Source organism: Lactuca serriola, chromosome 3 (assembly GCF_051521515.1).
Source record: "Lactuca serriola cultivar US96UC23 chromosome 3, Lser_US96UC23_V15, whole genome shotgun sequence".
NCBI lineage: Eukaryota > Viridiplantae > Streptophyta > Magnoliopsida > Asterales > Asteraceae > Lactuca > Lactuca serriola.
Window position 1 is genome coordinate 128,735,770 of NC_136410.1, and position 26,065 is coordinate 128,761,834.

Below are 26,065 nucleotides of genomic sequence, written 5' to 3' on the forward strand. Positions count from 1 at the left end.
GCTCTTGCCATATTCTCTCGTTCATTGGTGATTCGAAAAATAGTCGGAGCAGGTGTACTCACTGCTCCTCCCCTCTTCCTTGAACAATCGGCCTTCTTGTGGCCCACTTGGTTGTAGAGAAAACATAACGGGCTTGTCCCTTGAGGACAATCCCTACTGACATGATCAACACCACCACACTTGTAGCAACCCAAACCACTAGGACGACAAACGCCATCGTGCCATTTCCCGCATGTGCTGCACTGACCCTAGCCCTGCTAGCCCATCAATCGATAGTCTAAAGCCTTAGGTCTCTTCCTTGGACCGTCCACTTTATACTCCTGGTATGACTCTCTCTTCCCAAGATGCACCGAATCGATTTCCCGCCATTGGGTTTTGGAAGTTATATCATTCAGAGTCTGACACCCTGACACGCTCACCAGCTCACCCGCCAACGGCTGAACTGCAACAGATGGACCAACCTCTGACCTAAATCAGGTCAGAAACTCCTCCCAAGTCATAGCCTCGAATTTAGGAAGCGCAATAGATTGCACAATCAATTCCCAACAACTCCTTTCCACGCGATATAAGAGATACAAAGCGAGCCAAACATTGGCTCCTATGGGGAAAGTGATGGGTTTTAGCCATATGAACATTCCTATGTGCACATGCAACCCTAATGCTTGGATCTAGGTTTCTCTAATTGAACATACATTGAATCCAACACTTCTAATGGCTAATAGAGTATAATAACAATATGAAATCAGAGATTAGAAGTTTACCTTGAATCACTTGCTTGATCTTCTTGTTCTTGAGGCTTTAGAGTCACAATTGTCACTCCTCTAATGGCTTACAAATACCAACTAGCAAGAGGATGATTTAGGAGAGAGGAGAGGGGATCAAATCGGCCAGGGTTTCTTCTCTAAGCACAAGTGCCGATTTCCCTTGACCCTTAGGGTCTATTTATACTTGTAAGGCTCCTAGGGTTTCACCCTTAAACCCTAATTGGATAACTTAGGCCCTAAGCAACCCAATACCCTAATAGATAAGCCCTTGGACGAAATCTAAGCCTATCCAAAGCCCTAGAAGTCGTCCCCCCTTATCCTTAAGTGATTTATAGCCCAAAGTCAAACTATCATACAATTGACAGTTTATACCCCTTTAGTTAATTAATCTCTTTAAGTCACCAAATTAATTCTTAATTAATTTATGACTTATATTAATCAAATAATATTATTATTCCTTATATTATTCTCATAATATATTAATAATATTCCTTCTCTCATATAAATCATCCTATCAAGTTGCTATGGTGAAGGCAACCCAAAAGGACCATGCACAACCGGGTCAAATACTTGCCTAATATAGTTGCAGCCTTAGACACTATTCCAACAGTCTCCCACTTGGATAAGTCTAGTAACTATATACAGAAGTATAATCCGATTTGCAATCGTAGCTCTCAAAGACGCTGTCAAACTCTGATCTAATCAATCTTGTCCTTCAGATAAGGGATTGTACAGTCCTATGTTCAGATATCATGCTGACAATTCTATGGAATAATCTGTCTAGCATTTGGTTTCTCGATTTCCGATTTATTCGACATAGAACTTAATCGAACACATCAATTCAGTTCTGACCGAGCCCGACACATAAGTCAAATCAAATCATCGAGCAGCCGAGATATCGCTTTTACCCTCTTAGAATAAAAGTAATAGATAAACTTCGACTTATATGCATTTACTTATTCATTAATCAACTATACACAACAATGCGTTTTATAACATCAAGTTACTAATGCGGTTTCGCATTATCAATGTATAACCAATTGACAAATTACAAACCATATATCTTGGTTTTAAGACCATATGATATTATCGTCTTGCGATCACCCTTTTTATCACATTCCAAAAGGTGATTCCAGCAAGCGCGGGTTTGTTCCAATGCTCAAAACTAGTGCATAAGCACTCATGAACGTTGCAGCAAACTTTTTCTATGTCTAATACCATTTAGACAATCTACACACCAATTCATGACAATCTTCATTCATACCTACTTCCAACATATGAACGGTTGTGGACAATTTGAACAATTCGATTATTCTTAATAAACTCAATTATTCTGGAAGTCAAAACATGCAAAAATGAAACAATAGTTAAACAATTAACATAAGACAGTAGCATTACTCATAAATAATACTCTTTTATTTAATCATCAAATGTTAATTACATTTATCTATTACACGTTTCTACTACTATCTAATTTATACTAATATCATCCTTCAGCCCAATACTCCTAGCATGCTGCAAGTGCTTAACCCTACTCAGTCCCTTCGTAAGCGGATCTGCTGGGTTATCTTCTGATGATATCCTCTTTACTACGAGTTGTCCTTCTTCTACACGATGTCTAATAAAGTGATATTTTCTGTCGATATGTCGAGATCTACCATGATCCCTCGGTTCCTTGGTCAAGGAAACCGCTCCTTCATTATCACAGAAAATCTCCATGGGCTCCTTTATGGCAGGTACAACTCCAAGACCAGCGATGAAGTTCTTTAACCATATTGCCTCCTTCAATGCTTCGCTCGCTGTAATGTACTCTGATTCGCACGTTGAATCAGCTACGGTTTCCTGGTTGGAACTTTTCCAAGTTACTGCTCCTCCATTCAGGGTAAAGACCCAGCCCGACTGCGAACGGTAGTTGTCCCTGTCGGTCTGAAAGCTGGCGTCACTATACCCTCTCACCTTCAAGTCATCACTCCCTCCGAGGACTAAGAACCATTCCTTCATCCTCCGAAGGTACTTAAGGATATTCTTAACCGCAATCCAATGGGCTCTGCCAGGGTTCCCTTGATATCTACTAACCATGCTCAAAGTAAAGGCTACATCAGGGCGAGTACAAGTCATAGCATACATGATTGAGCCAACTGCGGAAACGTATGGTACTCGGCTTATTTCTGCTATTTCAGCTTCGGTACTCGGACTTTGAGTCTTACTCAATTTGGCATTACTTTGTATCGGTAATTCTCCCTTCTTCGAGTTCTCCATACTAAAACGTTTCAGTACTTTATCCAAGTAAGTGTTCTGAGTAAGTCCTATTAGTCTCTTACTTCGTTCTCTCACTATCCTTATTCCCAAAATATAGGAAGCCTCTCCGAGGTCCTTCATAGCGAAGAACTTCCGGAGCCAGGACTTAACCTCCTGCAGAGTCGGGACGTCGTTTCCTATGAGTAGTATGTCATCGACATACAGAACGAGGAAGCTTATGTTGGGTTTTGAGCATTCTAACACTCCTAAGTGTACATGCAACCCTAAATACCTTGGATCTATGTTTTCTCTATTATACATGCAAATAAGAACTTCCAAGGTATTATCCTAATCTAGCATACATAACAATGACTATAGCAAGATAGAATACATACCCCTTTGGTGTAGAATGTCTTCATGAAGTTTGAGTGCCTAGTGCCCCAAGTGTGACACCTCAAATGGAATCACAATCATCAAAACACTTAGAATGACTTGAGAGAATTCTACACTCACCAAAATCGGCTAGCCCTTTCTTCACTATCTCTAGTGCCTCTAGTGACCGATTTTTCCTCAATAATAAGATGCTTATATAGTTACACAATTAGGGTAAATCCTAATTGTCATGACTTTCCATTTCCTTGGATCCATGGGTTCAAATACACCATGGAGCATCCATGGAGCATCATATGGGTTTTAGCCCAACTTGATTATCCATGGAGCATTAGCCCACTATACAAGTATGGATGATTTACACAATCAACCCATATATTTAATTAGTCTTCTTTTGATCACTTAATTAATCCTAGATTAATTCTTGATCAATACTAATTAAATAATCTTATTATTCTTATTATTAATATACTAGAACTTATAATATATTAATAACCATAAGTGTCTTATTTCTCTCATCCAAGTGCATGATGGTATGCAACCCAAATGGACCATGCCGGGTCGGGTCAAGTCTTACCAAATATAGTTATGGACTTAGACATTAATCCAACAGTCTCCCACTTGGATAAGTCTAAAACTATTATTGCGTATGACTTCAGGAACCAACTGGCAATCGTAGCTCTCAAAAGCTTCTGTCGAACTCTGACCTTGTAGATGAACTATGACCTTTGTCAGTGACTTGTCCATTGATAAGGGATCATATATTCCTCCATTCTAGATATCATATGGACTGAGACATGGATTATAATCATTCTCTCTGTCCATTGGTTGTTTCCCGATTTCCGATTTATGACGACTGACTAAATGAACAAATCAAATCAGTCCTGGCCCGGCCGAGCACTTCCATTTGTCATCATCAAACCATCGAGGGGCCCACAGATATCGCTTTTATCCCGAAGATAAAAGGAATGGATAAACTTCGACTCATATGGCTTGTTCTACTACTTGTTGAATCATACACAAAGGCACGTTTTATAGCACAGAGTTACCAAATGCGGTTTCGTGCAATCAATGTACTATCAACTCATAGTAACAACTCATATCTCTAGGTTTGAAGAATATAAGATATTATCGTCTCATGATTACTCGTGATAGAATCCATGAAGTGATTCCAATGAGCGCGGGTTGAATCCAATACTCAGAACTTATGAGCACTCATGATTGTTGTAGCCTTGTCCAACACCTTAGACCTCTACAACCCATCATGACAGTCTTAATTCATATCTACTTCCAACATATGACCGACTGTGGATGGTTTGAATAACTTAGTCATTCCGGAAGAATAACCTAGTTTATTCGGGAAGTCAAAACATGCAAAGTGAAACACAATAATAATTGAATCCAATATGGTCTCAGAACTTATGAATATAAATAAAACACCTTTTATTTATCACCATATGATTACACATTATTCATTGTATACTGTTTCAGCTATCAACTTTATTCTTGAATTTAAAACAATAGTTGTCCCATGCTCCAAGCATGTACACTATGTTTTCTAAACACTAGTCATGCCACACACCAAGTATGCATACTATGTTTGTCTATGATCTTTACTTTGTGAACTAGATCCATTGAACATAACTTCAATGATTCTCTTTTCACACTCCCAAATCCTTACTGCAAATGCAAGAATTCCAAATTCATGCCATTTACTGGAATCTGTCAGATTCTAAACTTATATGCATTGATCCTCTTGTAACGATTATGCACATACTCACAAAGACTTGGCAACAATCATTACAGAGTATTCCAAAGGAGATCAACTCCTTGGAAATATCCTTCTTGCATTAAGTTTCCTTAATCTTACACAGATTGAAAATTCTAACTTTGAAACATTTCCAGATTCCATTTTGACTATCACTTCTGACCAAGAGTTGCCTCCTTACAGATTATGTCAATATGGTCCTTCCAGAATTATCACTATACTTCCAACTGTCCTTGAGCAACCAATCTTTGGTAAACCTTAGATTGTCCTCGACAATTGTTTAATCCTTTTAGTCATATCCAGTTCTAAACCTTTTCCCTTCTTAATGCCCCAGGCATCTGGAAAATTTTAGAATGGATGAATATAGCACATGTAATCGATCCTATATCCGAAGCATATGGGACACGATTCATGATGTCTCACATAAAGACTAAACTAGTCTTTTGCTATAACATGTCCATTTCAATTTGCCAAGTTCTCATAATTCAGATTATGAAAAGGGATGCCGTAATCATAATCGAATTTTAGAACGCAAATAATGGACTCATATACAGAATTTCCTTATGTTGAGCCATTCCAACATGAAATTCATATATATATCCTTGACTAAATGATTAAAACCTCACAATCTAAGCTTATAGATTTGAGATGAAGTATAATTTCCTCTCCCTTAATTATAGCAAAACAACTTTTTCCCAATTGAAACTTTTGCTTTCTATAATTAACATTGCTAGCTTGCAATACTTAACATAATTATCATGCTCCCACTAACATGATGATTATTAGCATAACACTTATGCTCCCACTAGCTTTGACATGTACCCAGAAATCAGCTCACTTTCTTACCAAAGTTCAGATTTCTGATACTAGATTGTTTTGATAAGACTTTATCAAAATCATACACCTTCCTTTAGATAGCACACTTGTGTATCTAAACAATTATGAAGAGGGATGCCGTAATCATAATGTTTATACCTTTTTGCCACTTCTCACAAGTCCATGTTAGTGTGCCGGTTAACCACACGCGCTCCACTAACGACTTTGAGAATGCAAATATCACAATTGCTATCTAGCTAAAATCTACTTAGTGAAAGTGTTTCCTCACCATCATTTTCATGAATCGGAGAGAAACCTTATGACACTTAGATTTACTGGTGTATGTGTTCTTATCCATGTGAATGGTCAAAATCATAGTCACAAGACAAGGATAATGACAAAACCCAAACTCATATGGACTGAACTCAATCTTAATTTCTTGCCACCTGGCAGCTCAAGGGCTTGCCATTGCTTCCAAGTTGTTGTGCAACAAACTGAGAACTCTAAGAACTCATATGCAAAGGCAACTTTAACTGGAATGGGCACAGAATATGTCAACACAATAGGTTATAAACCTCAAGTCGTGTGCTAGTGAAGAACTTCAGGTTTTATTCTTGATTAGTTCTTGAGACTTTCAAGACCTTTAAGACTCCCACTGTCCTCTTGACCTATAAGACTCCCTTGTCAAATATCCAAGAGATAGTGTGGATTCTAATCAAGACAAACACTTCACACAATTGGCCTAAGTTGGTCTTTGTTTTATCCAAAACATCACAACTTACCAATTTCAAATGTACAAGTGTAGACAACTTTTACTCTTACATTTGACAAGTGTTTTAAACCTTCTTTAAGACATGTCACTCAAGTTACAATCTTGGAGTATGACTCTAAGACTTGTATTGGAACGAAGTATGACTCATCTTCTTGATTTAACCATTTCAACAATTCAAGATCCCTCTTCTTAGTCATAAGAATGCACTAAGATTTCCTTAGAGAACTAATTGTGCTATGGTTTCTTAATCATTAAGATGATCACAAAAGCTGATACTAAAGTACTCTCCCATCTTTTCAGATTTGAGAAACTTTTATCCTTCTGCCTAAATTGATTCTTCTTATTCGCTCTGCCATACATTGGAACCTTATCCAATGTCTCAGAGTTACACTTAAGCTTGTAAGTATAATCATATTTACTGAACTTCAGTAAATCATGATGAATAGTCTTATTAATCTTTTGTGGTGGACTTAATCAGTGCACAAGAATGTGTACTCGATCCCTTAGTCCTTTACTTAACTCACACATCCATGTGAACAGTATTTAGTCTTAATTTTCCAAAACTTGAAAGTTCTCATTCATCATGCTATACAACTTGCATGATTCCAAGTTCCGGTCCACTTGAAACTTGGGTGATGAGAATCTTTCCTTATTTGGTAAATTTAGACATTACCACAAATGAAAGAATCAATTTCATATTTCCACTCTTGCTCTTAACGGAATTATATAAGCAACAATTTTTCCTCAAATGCCACTGTAAGGATATTTTTAAAATAAATAAAATCAAAAATTTTTTCTTTTATTTTAAAACTTTGCGGAAAAAACTTATCCTTACAATCCATAAGCACATGAAAACTTGTTGTTATCTATTCCTAAGCAATATATCATAACTCCTAAGAAGTAGCTCAAGAATCCGATTTTTTCAAACTATGCGATAGAAATCTATCAATGCGATCAGATTCAGCATATTCTTTCTTTAAGTTTCTTTACTTTTCTTTCATTCTTAAAACATCACCATGTGACCCAGTCACATCATGTATCAAGAATCTCAGAATAGAAACTTAACAGAGTTAGATAGTGGAATTTACCTGAAGTAGAGTCAAACTAATTGACTTTAACATCCTTAGGTAAATTTGGCAGCTTCGCAACCAATGCCCCTTTCTTTGGCAATATAAACATATGGACCCTTTGATAATGGTACACGAGACTATCACAGACTTAGCTTTTCTCTTTACCATTTGGTCAACCGAGTTGACTATGGCCGATCCCTTTCCATTGGGAAGAGAATGCTTTACTAGATATCCAATGTCATCATTGTCAATGTCCATAAAGTTTTAGGAAGTTGATCTTAGCAAATAGATAAGATCATTAAGGGTCTTGTCATAGTCTGTTTCATAGGTGTCCCAAAGGAACTCACTATATGACTTAGAAAGTGATTGAACCACCAACTTTCTCAAGACTTTGACACCCAACTCTCCCGGCTTGTCAATATGTGACTACATCTCCAAGATGTGTTCACACCTAGACCTTGCCTTGCCAATAGGGCTTGAGTGACCTTAAACTTTTCAAGAACTTGTGGGTTGGGGAGAATAATTGGAAGAGGTGAAGAAGTATGATATCCATGGGACATCATCTTCATTTAGGAAACCTTGTTTCACTAGATTTGGGCAGATCATAGGTGTCTATTACAGACATCTTTTGGGAGATATTCAAGATAGTTGATTTAAAGTCCTTAATATGACACCCCAATATGAAATATTAAGGCTAGGACCCAACAAACTATTTTATAACTTAGAAGAGGTATGCCGTAATCCAAGCTATAAAATATTTGAAGGTAGGTGAATGACGATTCACCAATTTCCACCAAGATAAACGAAATGTATTATTAGGTTTTAATTGGTTTTTGAAACTCCTAGATCTTTGAGATTCATTGAACTGTTCAATGGCATGTTTCAATCTCGAGTGTGCCCTTCAGGTTTTGTGACTGGGATGCCGAGGATCACAAAACAAGGTGTGAAGTAACCATGCAAATCACTTGGTACCCTTAATAAATTACCCCTCAATCGATGTGCCGGTTAACCACACACGCTCCATCGATACTATGATAAATATTAAGTCACCCTTTACCTACCTTGTTAAGTCCAAGTTAGTGTGCCGGTTAACCACACACGCTCCACTAACGACTTAAACAAAGTGCAAAGTGTAATTTCATGGATTAGCACCTTATTCACATTTTTCCTAAGTAACTAAGATTGGGTATTATTAAGAGTTTAGTTACTTAGTATTATCATTAATACTTTTAATGAAGGGAGAATTCTAGTCCTGTCAAACCCGTTCGGCTAACGACCCTCCACCAGTCAAGCAAGCGGTGGGTGAGAGTGGACACCCATTAAGTTGCCATTTTATAGGCAACAACCTTATACCCACCTTATAGACCGGCTTCGTGAATGAGGCGTACTAGCGGTAAGACTGACTTTACTCTTATACATTTATATATTATTAACTTATAATATTATAAAGTATAAGGGTTGAATTTTAACTTTTAAAATTCTAAGGGCTAACTTGGAATTAAAGTATTCATACTTGAAAACTTTTCAAATTCCAAAACTTGAGGGCAAGTTTTGAAACTATTCAAAACTAATTAATTCTATAACTTATGTGTTTAAAGTAGTTTTAATCCAAAAACTCTTCAAGTTCCATAACTTGAGGACAAGTTATGGAAGACTTTAAACTAATAAAAGAACTAACTTTTCCTTTATTTTATAACTTATGGATTTAATTATGGTTACATATTTTTCTTTTAATGAAGTGACTCTTGAACTTCCATAACTTGAGGACAAGTTATGGAGTCATAAAAAAACATTCAATGACACAAGACTCTTCATTTTGTAACCATTGCCAACTCTTATGAATTTTATGAGTCTTTAATGTGACTCTTCATGTAACTTGAGGACAAGTTACACAAACACATTTTATACTCAACTCTTAGATTAAAATGGATTGAAAACAACTATTTCACTCAACATTTCTATTAATCTAAGCAACTCATAAGAACAAGATAATTCAAATCAAACTTTTTCATGTAATTAGTCTAAACCTTAAACTAATACAAAACATGAATCTATTGACAATTATCTTTGAAAATGGATTAGCATGAACATTACCACATCAAAAACAAGTTTATAAGATCAAAAACAACTTAGGGTAACGTTCCTAGTCCATTTCTACCCAAAAACCTCGAATATATGCTGTCTGGGGCTCCTACTCGGCGAGTGGCATCAACCAACTCGGCGAGTTGGATGCATTTTGCCTTGCTGGGCAGACAGCATCAAAACTCGATTTTCCAGCTTCTTTTGCAAGTATAACAAGAAAACAAGCCTAGGCTCTGATACCACTGTTGGGTTTTGAGCATTCTAACACTCCTAAGTGTACATGCAACCCTAAATACCTTGGATCTATGTTTTCTCTATTATACATGCAAATAAGAACTTCCAAGGTATTATCCTAATCTAGCATACATAACAATGACTATAGCAAGATAGAATACATACCCCTTTGGTGTAGAATGTCTTCATGAAGTTTGAGTGCCTAGTGCCCCAAGTGTGACACCTCAAATGGAATCACAATCATCAAAACACTTAGAATGACTTGAGAGAATTCTACACTCACCAAAATCGGCTAGCCCTTTCTTCACTATCTCTAGTGCCTCTAGTGACCGATTTTTCCTCAATAATAAGATGCTTATATAGTTACACAATTAGGGTAAATCCTAATTGTCATGACTTTCCATTTCCTTGGATCCATGGGTTCAAATACACCATGGAGCATCCATGGAGCATCATATGGGTTTTAGCCCAACTTGATTATCCATGGAGCATTAGCCCACTATACAAGTATGGATGATTTACACAATCAACCCATATATTTAATTAGTCTTCTTTTGATCACTTAATTAATCCTAGATTAATTCTTGATCAATACTAATTAAATAATCTTATTATTCTTATTATTAATATACTAGAACTTATAATATATTAATAACCATAAGTGTCTTATTTCTCTCATCCAAGTGCATGATGGTATGCAACCCAAATGGACCATGCCGGGTCGGGTCAAGTCTTACCAAATATAGTTATGGACTTAGACATTAATCCAACAGCTTACTATACTCCCACTGGCTTTGACATATACACATGATTCATCTTCGCTTCGTACAAATCCAAACTCTTTGACTTTCTCATCAAAGCAAAGATTCCATCTGCGAGATGCTTGCTTAAGTCCATAAATGGACTTCTCAAGCTTACACACTCTATTTGGATGCTTCGGATCGACAAAACTCTCTGGCTGAGCCATGTAAACATCCTCAACCAACTTTCCATTAAGGAAAGCAGTTTTGACATCCATTTGCCAAATCTCATAATCATGAAATGCGGCAATAGCTAGCATCACTCTAATAGACTTTATCTTCGCAACTGGTGAGAAGGTCTCATCATAGTCAACTCCGGGAGTTTGAGTAAAGCCCTTCGCTACCAATCACGCCTTATATGTGTGTACGTTTCCATCCACGCCGGTCTTCTTCTTGAAGATCCATTTGCACCCAACGGTCTTACGTCCAGACACATTATCAACCAAATTCCAAACTTGGTTGTCATACATGGACTGAATCTCGTTTTCCATTGCCTCTTTCCATTTCACAGACTCCGGGCCTGCCATGGCTTCCTTATAGTTATTAGGTTCATCAAGATTTATTAGTGTACCATCACTAATATACGTGTCCCCTTTGGTAGTAATATGAAAACCATAAAAATGGGGTTAAACTCTAACTCTTTCAGAACGTCTAAGAGGTAATGACTCGTCAATTGGTTCAACCGGAGTTTCCTCCTCGGGTTGAGCGCCAGCGGTAGAGGTTCCTTCATCTATCGACTCTTGAATCTCTTCAAGCTCGATTTGCCTCCCACTGTCTCCTTGGCTTATGAGTTCTTGCTCTCGTAAAAATCCTCTCCTCGCAACGAAGACAACATTGTCCTTCGGTCTATAGAAGAGATATCCAAAGGATTTCTGCGGGTAGCCGATGAAAATACATCGCTTACTACGAGGTTCGAGCTTGTTGTGAGTATCTCGTCTTACGAAAGCCTCGCAACCCCAAACCTTGATATGTGCTAACGAGGGAGATTTCCCTGTCCACATCTCGTGAGGTGTTTTGGCAACCTTCTTAGTAGGGACTCGGTTAAGGATATGGGCGGCAGTCTCCAAGGCATACCCCCAAAAAGAGATAGGTAGTGAAGCACGACTCATCATAGAGCGAACCATATCTAAGAAGGTTCGATTACGCCTTTCTGCCACACCATTCAACTGCGGTGTCCTAGGTGCCGTCAATTGTGAAACTATTCCACACTCCTTGAGATAGTCGTGGAATTCAAGACTTAGGTACTCTCCTCCTCGATCGGATCGAAGCATCTTGATTTTCCTGCCCAATTGATTCTCCACTTCATTCTTGAATTCCTTGAACTTTTCAAAAGTTTCTGACTTTTGCTTGATTAAGTAGATATACCCATATCTACTATAGTCATCGGTAAAAGTCACATAGAAGCGGTTCCCATCCTTCGTGGTTGATCTAAACGGTCCACATACATCATTATGTATTAGGTCCAATAGACCCTCACCCCTATCACATGTACTTGTGAAGGGTGACTTAGTCATCTTTCCAAGCAAACAAGACTCACATGTGTCATCTTCCCTTAGGTCGAATGACTCCAGCACTCCATCCTTTTGGAGTTGGGCTATGCGCTTCTTGTTGACATGTCCAAGACGACAATGCCACAAGGATGCTCTATCCATACCATTGGAAGAATCCATACATAAAACATCATTTCCTAAGTTATCTACAATCATAACAGTTTCATAAATTCCATTACACGGTATTGCTTCAAAATATAAGACACCATTTAGATAAGCAAGAATAGAACCATTCTCATTATTAAAAGAAAATCTAAAACCCTGTCTAAACAAACCATGAAAAGAAATGATGTTTCTAGCCATTTCTGGCGAATAGCAACAATTGTTCAAATCTAAAGATAAACCATTCCTAAGCACTAAAGAGTACACTCCAATCTTGGTCATAGGCGACGATCTTCTGTTCCCCATGATTAGATTTATTCTTCCATGCTCCACATCACTATTTCTTCTTAGTCCCTGCAAATCAGAACAAATGTGGTAACCACAAACGGTATCAAGGACCCAAGAAACAAAATGAGATGAGTCATTAGATTTAATTGTATATATACCTGCGAAAGATGGCTTGATCTTTCCTTCCCCGATGGCTTGCAGGTAATCTGGGCAGCTTCTCTTCCAATGCCCTATTTTATGGCAATGATGGCACTCTGCCTCCTTAGGGTTAGGACAGGGTTTAGCAGGATTAACTTTGGTCCCACTAGAAGAGGAACCATCTCGGGACTTTCCGTTGCGGTGGCTCTTAGACGGAGCCTTCCTCTTCTTACATCTTCCTTGCCTAATGGCCAAAACAGGAGCAGCGGGTGGATTGGGAGTGGGTGCAACAGACTTGTCCTTGAGGTTGTTTTCAGCAACCCTAAGGAGACCTTGGAGCTTGCTTAGGGTTACCTCTTCTTTGTTCATGTGGTAGGTCATCCTAAATTGATTGTAACACGGAGGCAAAGAGTGAAGCACCATGTCGATCGCCAAGTCTCCCCCAAAGTCAACATTCAACTTGCGAAGACGGTCGACATACCTTTGCATCTTTTGCAGGTGCACAGTAAGAGATTCTCCATGACCCATTTTGGCGGAAATCATGTTAGTGAAAATCTCGTAACGCTCTTGTCTCGAGTTTTGATGGTATCTCTCCAACAAGTCTTGGTGCATTTCGTACGGATACATGTCCTCTTAGGACTTTTGGAATTCGGCATTCATGGTGGCTATCATGATGCAATGTACCTTCGTTGCATCACGTTCATGAGTCTCAAAAGCAGTCATTTCAGTCGGAGTAGCGATTTATGGGTTGATTTTCTCGAGCTTCTCATCTAGGACATACTCCTTGTCCTCATAGCGAGCAATTGTGCGAATGTATCTTATCCATTCGCTAAAGTTCGTCCCATCGAAAGTCACCTTTTGACAAAGGCTCATCAATGTGAATGAACTAGCAGTAGCGTTGTTTGCGTTCGACATCTACAAATAGAAAGGACAAAGATAGATTAGAATATGAATCCCTAATTATCACCCAATAAGAAAAATTAGGGCTAGGATCCAACAACAATATTTACATATTAGAAAAGGGATGCCGTAATCCAACATGCAAATAATATGAAGGTAAGTGAATGACGATTCACTAATTCTCCGCCATGAAAACATAACTTTAAGTTCTAAATGTATTGAGAATTCCTAGGTTTGGATGAGATTCATTGAAACTTTTCAATGGCATATTTAAATCTCGATATGCCCCTCTCATTTGTGATTGGGATACCGAGGATCTCAAAGTGGGTGTGAATTACCATGCAAATTTACATGGTGCCTTCATTGTAACAATCACCTATTCGATGTGCCGGTAAACCACACACGCTCCATCGAACTATGATAAACAATGAATCACCCTTTGCCACCTTTGCTTAGAACCAATTAGGGTGCCGGTAAACCACACACGCTCCACTAACTTCATAGCAAGGGTGCAAAGTGTAATTTCATGGGATTGCATCAATTCACTTTTCCTAAAGTAACTAAGATTGGGAAATTTTGAAAAACATGTAGTTACTTTGTATTTCATATTATACTTTTAATGAAGAGATGAGGTTGCCCTATCCTACCCGTTCGGCTAACGACCCTCCAACGATCAAACAAGCGGTGGGTGTGAGTGTACACCCATTAAGCGCCATTTTATAGGCAGCAACCTTATACCCACCTTATAGACCGGCTTCGTGAATGAGGCCTACTAACGGTAAGACTAGCATTTTAATTATACATATATATATATATATATATATATATATATATATATATATATATATATATATATATATATATATATATATATATATATTAATCTTGTAATATTATATTAGTAGACGGTTGAATTTTAAACTTGTAAAAATTCTAGGGTTTGAAATTTAAATTGTCCAAATTAAACTTTTAATTACAAAACATAAATTTGAAAACTTGAGGGCAAGTTTAAACCTTTTTTAAAACATAGGGGATCAAATAACAAATAATCTAAATTAACAATTAATTACATAATTATCCATATTTGATTTATTTAATGATTTCTTGCAAAACAATTTACCAATTAAATTAAAATAATTAATCAATTATCACATAAGGAAATAAATATTTTATTAATTGATAAATATCTTCAATTAGGTCAAGAATATACTCATATATATCATAAAATCGGATTTATATTGATCTAATATGATTAAGGCAAGTATCTCAAAGATAAACAGCAAGAAATCCCGAAGTTTCCTCTTTCTGGCGCTCGAACTCGCCGAGTACCCAGATGGACTCGCCGAGTTGAGTCTACTCGCCGAGTACCACCATGGGACTCGCCGAGTTCATCAGGCAGAGGAAAAAAAAGATTTCTCAAGCAACAAACAAGCAATCAATGCATCAATTCAATAGAAAGCAATCAAGGCTCTGATACCACTGATGGGTTTTAGCCATATGAACATTCCTATGTGCACATGCAACCCTAATGCTTGGATCTAGGTTTCTCTAATTGAACATACATTGAATCCAACACTTCTAATGGCTAATAGAGTATAATAACAATATGAAATCAGAGATTAGAAGTTTACCTTGAATCACTTGCTTCATCTTCTTGTTCTTGAGGCTTTAGAGTCACAATTGTCACTCCTCTAATGGCTTACAAACACCAACTAGCAAGATGATGATTTAGGAGAGAGGAGATGGGATCAAATCGGCCAGGGTTTCTTCTCTAAGCACAAGTGCCGACTTCCCTTGACCCTTGGGGTCTATTTATACTTGTAAGGCTCCTAGGGTTTCACCCTTAAACCCTAATTGGATAACTTAGGCCCTAAGCAACCCAATACCCTAATAGATAAGCCCTTGGACGAAATCTAAGCCTATCCAAAGCCCTAGAAGTCGTCCCCCCTTATCCTTAAGTGATTTATAGCCCAAAGTCAAACTATCATACAATTGACAGTTTATACCCCTTTAGTTAATTAATCTCTTTAAGTCACCAAATTAATTCTTAATTAATTTATGACTTATATTAATCAAATAATATTATTATTCCTTATATTATTCTCATAATATATTAATAATATTCCTTCTCTCATATAAATCATCCTATCAAGTTGCTATGGTGAAGGCAACCCAAAAGGACCATGCACAACCGGGTCAAATACTTGCCTAATATAGTTGCAGCCTTAGACACTATTCCAACAGAAAGGACTAGTGCGGAAGACATGGATGTAACCCTAATCCTCCATAATATATAAAGGGGTCCTTGGCTCACAAAATTGGCACTAGTGTGTGTGAAAGAAAAGGTGGCCGATTTTAGTGAGCTCTATATTCTCTCAAAGTTCTTCCAAGTTGTTTTGGTGATTTGTGATTCCACTTGAGGCATTCACATTATTGGAGCTAGGCTCTTAAAGCTATAAGGAATCAACCACAAGGAAAAAGGTATGTAATTCTATCTCGTTTTATTATTCAAGTAACATATGATTATATGCTAGTTAGGTTAATACCTTGGAATATTCAAGTTTGCATATATAATAGAGAAAACATAGATCCAAGGTATTTAAGGTTGCATGTACACCTTAGGAGTTTTAGAATGCTCAAAAGCCAAAAATCCAATCCATGAATCCTACATGATCTTCCTTCCCATTAAATGATGATGGCTGGCAAGTCATGAAATCCTTATACTTGCAGTATCCTCTGGGTTCATTATTTCTCTGGACCTCTAGCTGCTCTGGTCCTTGAAAACTTTCCGAGTCATCATTATTTCCTTCCTGGACCGTCATGGAAAGCGAAGGAATCAGTCTGTTGTCTACTTGTTCCATTACTACTAATGCTCCTCCTATAACATTAGCTAGTTCCTGAGCTAAGAGCTCAATAAACTCATGTTGTTGATAATCGATCATTTCTTGCATCATTGTCCGAGCTTCATTCATTGGGATTTGAACAACAGATGCTCCGACTTTTTGAGGTGTTGGGCCCCCTTTGTTATTGACGACTCTACCGCTCCTTGTGATTGTTATGACGTTCTGTATACCCAAGCAGACATTTAGCATACCAGGACGAAATATAGGTATGCAAGGTTTAGACGCAAAATCCTCCTTATTACTCTGAAAAGTTATATGTTAGTTCCAATACCGTAATTAAACGTTTAGAATTATAAAGACCTAAAATTTCCTAATACTAGGTCAGCAACAGACCTTTACTTCTCCAGTACTTAGCAATCTAGGTAAAAAAACCTATGCCATGCTATACATATCGTTTAGCACATATAAGGCATTTCTAAAGCATGCTAGTGTATAATATAACAAATAAGGTATTTAACTTACGTTATGCTACATATATTTAGCACTTAATATAATTTAAGGCCTATACCCTAAAATATCTTAGTGCGTGTGTCTATTCAGGTATACAACCTAAACTATCCTAGATACACACCTCACCATAACCTCTAAGTTTAAGTCTAGAAATCCTACAAATACCTAGTTTGATTAAACTAATGCTGTGATACCAACTGTAACATCATCTAATTTTCAGAACCAATTAAAACTTTTCTTTAGGCTTTAAAAATCATTTATTTATATTTGAGGAAAATCCCAGTACAAAAGATCATTTTAATTACAAATTTTTGTTTCCAAAATGTTAAAACCCTAAGGTTCTCATAATCAATACAGATACATAAGTTACAGCGTAAAGACCTGATGGTCTTGAATACTATTGCAGGTTGCCTATTCATCACTCATCATCCTAACCAAGGTTTAGTAGCTTAAGTCTTGATACATGTGATGCATATAAAATAAGTGGGTTAAGTTGGGGAAACCTAGTGAGATACATACAAATTTCATTCCCACATTATTGGTATTATAATATTCCTTAATTATCAGACCTGCAAAAACAACTGTTACCATACTATATCCATATAGGCTTATAATCCTACATATCTATTCCTACCGATCATCACAGATCTTAGGCCATGATTATTAGGGAAAAATTATCTCGCCTGATGAGCCGTTAAAAGACTGACTACACAACTAGGTGCTTCCTTGACCTATGTAAGTCACAAAGAATATGCATACATACCATTGCAATTGTCTGATCAGAACCTACCATTTCTGGTTATCGAATAATAAGCAGACATACCATTACAGTTGTCTGATCGGGACCCACCATATATGGTCATCCCAAGGGGAATACTACATTGTACTCCCATACGGACCTACCGTACATCGACACCTAAAAGTGTCACAGAACATAACTTTACACTCCGTTCTTAGGTTACACGCAGTCTCCTAATGAGTCTACCATATATCAAAATAAATTGAACTAGGTACCTTCCACAAGTCTAAGTTTATCCCTAGACTAGTTATATTGCATGTAACCAACTTTTAATACCAACTCTATTCTTGAGTGACACTAACCTATATCTAGTGTATTTATATTGCTTACAAAGCATTATGTATGATTATTCTTTTATCTTCTCAGCAATTCTACTTTTGAACTACTATGTGATATTATCTATTTAATCCTAACATAAAATAGAACCCTATCTGGTTCATAAATAACACAATATATACATATATTAACATATAAGTCAGGAAATAAGCATATAATTCATATACGATTCCCAACATATATTTAACACTTTAATTTAATACTTGTATTAGATCGTGTTCATGAAAGTGACTATGCACTCACTTGACTTAGGTGGGTGACTGGCGATTTCGGTAGCGCCTCACTTCATACTTTCGGAAGACCTAGATGAAGAAAGAACTAAGCCTTAGTCTAGTATTATAATCCTGGTGACTATAATAATTATAGTGTAGATTCCTCACTAATTGTAATGTCTATATCAAGATCTATCAAGTAAGGATCAACCAGATAGAAAAGTTGGGAGGCAGGACCATTTCGACGTATAGCCTTTTTGAAATCCAACAACCAAGCCAACGTTACCATTCTAGACACCTCTTCCGAAAATAGATCAGTCAATATTATGACTTGTAATCACTAATAAATCTTATTTATAGGTTCATAATAACGACTTGTGACTATAAATATAAATTACACTGAAAGGACTAGAGTGTAGCTTATTTATAGAGGTTCTTCATAGCAGAAGTTAGGAAATTGCACTAGTAGAGCTTCTACTCGCTAGCTGCCACTACTTTAGGGATGACAGAGCTTTGCCAAAGACTCAAACTAAGAGAAAATTGGCTAAAATTGAAAGAAATCGAGAGAGAGTGTTTGGGAAGTTGTGGGAGAAAGAATGAGGCTTGGCCTCCTATTTAAAGCCGATTTTGGGGTGTAAGACATGCAAATGGGGTGCACGTCGCACATTTTAAGGCGACGTCTCCCCAACCTATTTGTGTCATGTGTCAGCTTCTTTATGGTCCAATGTTTTCACCTTCTAGAAGCACACGTCGCACACCACACACCATGTAAAATACAAATTTTGAAAACTCCATAACTTTTTCATAAGAGCTCCGTTTTCGACGTTCTTTATATCCCCGAAAAGATCTCGACGACACAACTTTCCTTTAGACTCCATCGGCTAATTCATACTTTATTTTTCGTCCATATTTTTTATATGATTAAATGATTTTGCTAAAATCATAACTCTCTCGTACGTTCATTTTTGGTATGCTGTTTTTTCAAAATTCTTATGTTAAAGGGTACTACGTTTTTCCTTTTGATGACTTTCGCTAAAAGTCAATCATCCTATTCGTAGTTTTTTACGTCACATATTTGTTGTACCCGAATGACTTTTATATCTTATAAAAACCATATCTAATTCATACGGAGTCAGATTTCTACGAAATTTATATTTTCGGGTTCAGGACGTTGTGTACTTTCTAAATATGTAGTGTGTGTGTGTGTGTGTGTGTGTGTGTATATATATATATATATATATATATATATATATATATGTTTTGGCATACTTATATCTATGATTTACGGGCGATTCTGCTGATTTTTCATATTTTTCCTTAAAACGAAACTTGTATTATATAGTCTGCAGTGCACATGACTATAGATTATCCTATTCAAAGATTTTAATTTTAATGAGTATTACTTATTATGTGTAACCTGAATTTGCGGACGTTACAACTTTTATGGTGTTAAAATGATGGAAAAAATTATACAAGTTGGACATGAAACACTAAGAATAGAGGCTCATTTTCTCCCAAATCTCTCAACCCTCTTGCCACATTGATGTCGTATTAGTTTTTTTTTTTTCTTTTTTTTTTTCCATCATTCTCAAAGCAAAGAACTAATCTTTCTAACATTTATAACCCTTCCATTTTTGTTCTAAAAAGCTTTTAAACATTTATTAAATTAAAAATAAATACATAAAATTAAAATTGATAAAAATATTTCATTAAAAAAACACAAACTACAAAACGAGAATTAAAATCCTAAATATGAGAATTAAAATTATGAATACATTAATTAAAACGATAATTAAAATCAAGTAGTCATCCATAATATGCATGTAGCATGTCCATTGTGATCTAGAAGATCCGATTAAAATCGATGATGGGTTTCAGAGTCGTGCAGTTCCATAATCATATTTAGATTTATTTCTACCTCGGGAGAAATCATGTATTGGACATATACAAGCACATTTGTTTTTCAGTAGCATGTATTGTAATATAAAACAATAATTCATTATATCATTACACATTGCAACATCTATAGATCACGCAAGACGTTTTATTATCCCCCATCAAATTTTTAGTATGCCAAAAGCCCGTTCAACGTTCTTTCTTGTTACTTCTTGTGCCACAACAAACCGTTTCTTATTGTCAGTAGCAAGATGCGGGAGTTTTTTCATAAAAGTTACTTAATCGGAAGAACAGAAAATCTTGTAAACATTTCAACCAAACTTTGCTTTAGCAACAAAATAAATTTGTATAAGCAATCTTTCAACAACTTCCCCTTATCTTTCATGATAAGTAAACATGCTGAACTTACAGTATCTTGCAGAACCATTATAGCAGCTCAATAAGCTACTGTTAAAATCTTGTAGTTAATTGATGATTAAAAAGAAGATGAATAAAAAACATGATTATTTTCATGAGCTAATTTGCTACGAACATATGAAACATATGAATGAGAGTTATCTAAATAACTTATTGTGATAAAAGTCAATAAAATTATAAGAATGAAAGAAGAAAATTAGAATGAATTTGGAGTTAAATAGTAGATATATTTAGTTGGAAAAAATAATCGTTATCTAACTGGTTCAACTTTTTTGTGAACATGTCAACCTCACCCATTCGAACCTGGGGGCAGAACCGAGGGATTGTTGGGTTCGCCGGCACCTAAGGTTTTTTCGGTCAAATTCAACTGTTCACTTAATAGCATGATTCATTCTACTATACTAGTATTAAAAATGGTGTAGAATTGAAGATGAATTTGAATGTTTGTAATTAGGAAAATAAGCAAAAAAAATCTTATTATTTTAGGAAATTTTTCGATAAAGTCAAAACAAATTAACAGAAAAGTTTCAATTATTTAATTTTATATGATAATTTGTCTATTAAAATTATAATAATGATTTTTTCGTTAATTTGAGCGAAATATTAAAACATAAGACTCTTGGGTTTAATCTTTTTAAGAGTTCATACAAAAAAAAATTCTAAAATAATCACAATTTTTTGCATATTTCCCTGTAACTAACTATATGCGACGGTACATCATCTTCAAGACTTACTCAACAAGTGCTCAATAAATTTCAAGTTAAATTAACAATTTTAATTTTGTAAGATGGTAATGGCAACAATTTTGTTTTCAAAAAAACATAATGAATTGAAATGATGATGGAGTTCTAGAAAAGCAAAAAAGGGATGTTTAAATGGGTGGGATTTGAAATGGAAGTTTCATTATGAGTATTCTTTGGAATGTTGGCAACCATTTGCGACTTATGCCACAAACATCAAATTTTCTTTCCTTTTCAAGTAAGTCGTTTTCAAATGTCAATTCTAATTTAAAGATATAGATTATGAGACTTTAATATTAATTAGGACGTGTTATATGGAGTTCTTATATATAATCAACGAGTTTTTACGTGAATTATAAAACAGATTATTATGACTCTAACTTTTATTATTTTAAATTTTTGTAACTAGAATTTTCGGATTAAAAAAAACAAAGGCTTATTCAATGAATATTGATTTTTGAAAATAAAAATTATATATTTTTTTAGAACAATTAACACATGCCTTTACTAACCTAATATTAAACTTACACATTTTTGTCTTTTGCGAGATTTAAACCCTCAGCCATTTAGCTGGGCTATAAAGCTTTTGGCAAAAAAAAAATATTTTAAATTAAATATTTTTGTAATTTGGTTTATGATTATCGAAAAGTTTACATGTCCATTATAAAATCAGAAGTTTACCGGTAAACCTGCCAAAAATGGCCAAATTGAAACAAATAAAAATATGAAAGGTGCTTCTTATGAAAAAGAAAATTAAAGTTGATGAATAATCCAGAATAACCCAAACTATATATATATATATATATATATATATATATATATATATATATATATATATATATATATATATATATATATATATATATATATATATATATATATATATATATATATATTCGATACAAACCCAAAAATGATTCTCAAATTTAGGCCAAAATTATTGTCATATTATTATTTCTTTACGTGCATTTTAAAATCTCATGAGGTATACTAGGGATGTAGATCGTTTCGGAACTAGTTCGAACCAGACCTGAATCGGAAGAACAGAAAACCGGTTAATGAGTGAACGAGAAACTGAGAACCGGACCGAATACCACTAACCGGTCCGGTTCTGATTCGGTTCTACTAGGAAATGTGTTATCTACAAATGTGCTCAGTACTGAAACCGGCCCAAACTGAACTGAACCGAAAGAATCAAAAACAGAAAATTGATTTAAAGATTTTTCTTCTCTATCGTGTAGATTCGCATAAAATAGTAACACTTTATTTGGGTCTAGAATCATATTTTTGCCAGGATTTATTTCTCGGTCCTTAGAAATTCTTTGTACTGCTAAGAAACCGTTCGTAGTTTGAGGACTGCAAAATAGTTCTTCGTGTTGCAAAGCATTTCTAGGGCTTTTGTCACTATATTTTTTATTTTAATTTGATTCTTAGTCCTTGAAATTATTCGTATTACAAAACTTTGCATATCTTTCATTTGTGTTATTTGTTTTTAGCCGACTTAAAGTTGTAAGAAAAATGGTGTACAGTAACATAAAATATGTTACTATGGTTTGAATAATGAATTTTCTTGTTTTCCAAGAGTAAATTCAGCCCCCAAAATGCTTTAGAGGTTGAATCATTTCCTGGACCCGAAATTGTTTTTTGTACTCTTACTTTTGTAGTATAACAATATGAGTTTACGGGTGATTTAAATTTAAAGGCAATCATGGGATATGTCCTTAAAGTATTACAATAACTATTAGAGGCCCAAATATATTTTTAAGTAGGATACGCTTTGAACATTGGCTAAATGTATCTGTGCGAAAGGGGGCTACTACTAATGCATGCCCGACTCCTACATTAGATACTATCAGATCCAAACATGCTAGAAAAGGATGGTTTAGTATTCGAAATGAGAGGATATCATCTCTTTTTTGGATGGATGGAGTTTTTTTTACCAGTGGATTATGTTTGAGGCATATTCTAATACTTAGTACAACACAAAAGTCATTATCGGTATGTTTATTCCAATGATTAGGCCTATAACCCCGCTTTAATTAGGCAATATATTAAGCTTGTTGAAATTACACATATTTATGATTAATCATAAAAAGATGAAATTTAAGTATGCTTACTTTATTTGTATTGGGCCAGATTCAAGGGGCGAAAGAAGGATAACTTGTAGTAAAGACATGGATTTCACTCGTAGATAACTTGGAGGAATATGCATTAAAGTGTTGGTAATTTGTGTCACCAATATCATTAAATGTAATGTGATGAACTTTTTGACCAATGTGATCTTTAAAAATATTAAATAAATAAGGGTGATGGAGAGTGCACACTTGTTTGAGGTTGTCTTGATTTAAAGTACATAGTTATTAAGGGCCGAGACCCCTGAATCATATGGGTTTGGGGGCAGCACCCCTAGTAGTGGGGTCCAAGGGGTGGTAACCCTATTGGGGTCCAAAGGGGAGAGCCCCTGGCTGGGGGTTGATTGTACCATTGAAATTTGGTACATACATAAGATCATTACTTCATCATTCTCCGTTCTTCATCAATTACTGGGTTTTATTCGAATGGAATTTTGATTGTATCATTGAAATATTTGTTGGGTTTTCTATGCACCATATAATTTAAAATAGGTAACGGAAAAATCAATCTATGATATACCTAAGTGTACATGCAATCTAAGGATCAAGGATTCATACTAATTACTGCTACCATATAAAAACATAAAACATAAAAAAGAATAACATACCTCTTTATGTAGCTTTTGGTCTCCATGCTTGAGATCTTATCCTGATCGAAGTTGTTTGGATGAGAGGACCCAAACCAGAATCTCTCTAATGGAATCACACCCAATGACACCAAACAATGGAATACAAATAACTTGGAGAAGGGTCAATTTTACAAACCCTAAAGGGGTTAGAAATCATCCCTTGGAGGGAGGAAGAAGGGTGGTGAAAAAGTCAAGTCAAAGGAGATAGGAAGAATGGAATCCTTAAGGCCTTATTTTTAGCCTTGGATCCCTTCCTAGGTTTTGTACTCCATCCCATGAGGGACACGGAGCCAATTTTCGAAATTCCCTCTTATCTAAGAGGGATTTCTTCCAAACCCTAATTGCATAAGGGTTTTGGAAATACAACACCCAAATATCAGGTATTTTCCATTTTGAACCAAAGTATAATTATGTTGCAAATTTTGTCCTTACGCCATGCGTACTTGGGGCGTACGCATGGCATAACTCATTAAATGAATCATTTTTGCATGTGAGTACGCCGAGTGTACTCATGAGGTACGCAGGGCGTACTCAACATATATGCAAACCCTAATTTTCCATCCTCCCAAAACAACTCCTTGCAAACCCTAGTGTTTATTGTGAGTATTTGAGCCATTTGTAGGCTTTGTGTCAATCCTTGAAGGAAGAAGATCTTTGGAGTGATTTTGGAAAGCTTCAAGCCTTGTAGATTTGAGTTTTTCACCTTGCAAGCAACCTCCCGAAGGTATGAAGTTATAAAATTGATGAATATTTCCATATATCTTTATAATTCTTAGGCTTTTATGCAGGGAAAACTACAATAAAGTCCCTACATATTGGCCTCATAATCGATTTAGTCCATATATATATATATATATATATATATATATATATATATATATATATATATATATATATATATTTATTTATTTATTTATTCAATTAAGTCCCAAATACCAGTGATAGTATTCAATTTAACCCTTTGACCCGGTCAACAGGTCATCCAACTTTCAAAAATTACATTTTTGGCCCAGACTGTAAATTTATTAGAAATTTGGTCCAAAATTTACACTTTTGGCCCAGATTTTAAACTTTGTTACAAATTTGGTCCAAACTTAACCCTTTTTACCCAAATTTTAGAATTTTATTCTAAATTCATCATAACTTTAGTTTTCTTTACAACTTTTTTTCTCAAAGAATTGTTTCTAATATGTTTTTTCTTTATAAAATCATATTTATACAAAAAAATATTTTCACTTAAAAATCTTATATTTTCTGTATAAAAACACTTTTTAAAAAGCTTTTTGTATATGAAATATCTAGTTATAAAAATAAATATTTATTATGTATATAAATATACACAAATCGTTTTTTTTAAAATGTATACAAAAATCTATATTTTTTTTTAAAATCGTGTTTCTTTATATTTTTTTTTATAAAAGCATGTATGAATCATTTTTTATATAATGCGTGTTTGTATACATTATATAAAATGTATACAAACACAATTTTATAAAATATATACATAGACGTATTATATAAAAAATTATTCAAACACGTTTTTATAAGATGTGTACAAACACGATCTGATAAAATGTATACAAACACGTATTACATAAAAAATTATTCAAACATGTTTTTATAAAAAAATATAAACAAA